The sequence below is a fragment of the Tasmannia lanceolata genome, unplaced genomic scaffold (genome assembly GCF_043159265.1).
Source record: "Tasmannia lanceolata isolate RefF3 unplaced genomic scaffold, GAP_Taslan_0.1 ptg000038l, whole genome shotgun sequence".
NCBI lineage: Eukaryota > Viridiplantae > Streptophyta > Magnoliopsida > Canellales > Winteraceae > Tasmannia > Tasmannia lanceolata.
Genome location: NW_027518715.1, coordinates 2,860,202 through 2,861,608, shown reverse-complemented (window position 1 = coordinate 2,861,608; position 1,407 = coordinate 2,860,202). Strand labels below are relative to the sequence as shown.

At 36.2% G+C, this 1,407-nt stretch overlaps 1 long non-coding RNA gene across 1 annotated transcript; it reads left to right on the top strand.

Annotated features, from left to right (window-relative positions):
• Nucleotides 1-277: 277 nt before the first annotated feature.
• Nucleotides 278-851, top strand: LOC143862964 (uncharacterized). Its single transcript, XR_013240596.1, has 4 exons — nt 278-363; nt 440-481; nt 565-683; nt 785-851. It is a non-coding gene; the product is annotated as an uncharacterized LOC143862964 (long non-coding RNA).
• The last annotated feature ends 556 nt before the right edge of the window (nt 852-1,407 follow it).

Sequence of the window (1,407 nt, the reverse complement as noted above, 5' to 3'; positions counted from 1 at the left end):
GATTTCTCGTCCCCATCAAAACATTGAACTAGTAACATGCCTGTAGCTTTTCCTAATACAACCTTGCTTGCTTGCGATTGAATTGGCTTGTATTGTGATTGAGGTTTTTCCTATAACTTGCATATTTCTGCCTTTTCATTCAGTTTTGTACCATGGAACTTTCTTCTTTTGCAAATTGATATATCAAATTTATGGATTATTAGGCAACGTGGGTTGCAGGACAGTATGCCCATATCAACTTTTCGGATCAGAACAATTTCTGCAAGGCTTTAAATTGTGTTGTTGCTGGATTGCGTGATCCAGAGCTCCCAGTACGTGTTGATTCTGTCTTTGCATTGTGCTCTTTTGTGGAAGCTTGTAAAGGTATGTCTTTCCTTGTTGTCCTCTGTTCTATACACTAACTTCTTTCAATGCTAAATAATCCTATCTTTTCTTGCAGATTTAAATGAAATCCGTCCTATTCTTCCTCAATTACTCGATGGTATGTGCTTTGTCTTTAATCATCACTACTATTTGTATGTGTTGCCAATTTGTTTTATACACATTTCAATGGCCTATGCACAGAGTTTTTTAAGCTCATGAATGAGGTTGAGAATGAGGACCTTGTGTTCACCCTTGAGACTATTGTGGACAAATTTGGGGAAGAGATGGCACCTTATGCTCTTGGATTATGTCAAAATCTGGTAAAAATACTTTCATAACTTCGACTTTTATCTATTTGGGTACTTGAGTTTATTTTCTTCTAATCTACTCATTGTTTTTTTTTTACTTCCTTCACTTTTAGGCTGCTGCATTTTGGAAGTGTATGGATACTTCTGAAGCCGATGATGACACTGATGATCCAGGTGCACTAGCGGCTGTTGGATGTCTGCGTGCCATAAGCACGATTCTTGAATCTGTGAGTAGGCTACCCCATCTTTTCATTCAGATTGAGCCGACTCTATTACCTATAATGCGTAGAATGTTAACTTCCGATGGACAAGGTATTTATTTTAGTCCGAGGAAGCCTTTTTTACTGATATATGTGAATGCTAAATCTAGATTGTGCTTTCAAATTCTGATTGTGTATTTTCATACCATTTACTACTACTGAATGCAACATCGACTACTTTGTGGCAGATTTTGTGTTTATTCTTCCAAATGAGCTACATGCCTCACCTATTTTTACCTGTATGCATAGGCATGCACTCTGCATATGCATTTACAAATAAGAATTCAACACGAACCTTAGATTTAGTTGATAAAAGATGGATATTGAAAAACTAGAAAGTTTATTATTTTGGAAACTTTGAAAAACATCAATCTTTTGGACATAGGAGATCCTAGGGATAGTGTCAATGAGCTTTTAGCCAAGTTTTGAGATGAGGATGAGATGGTATTAAATCTTAAATTTAGTTGAAGAAGGAT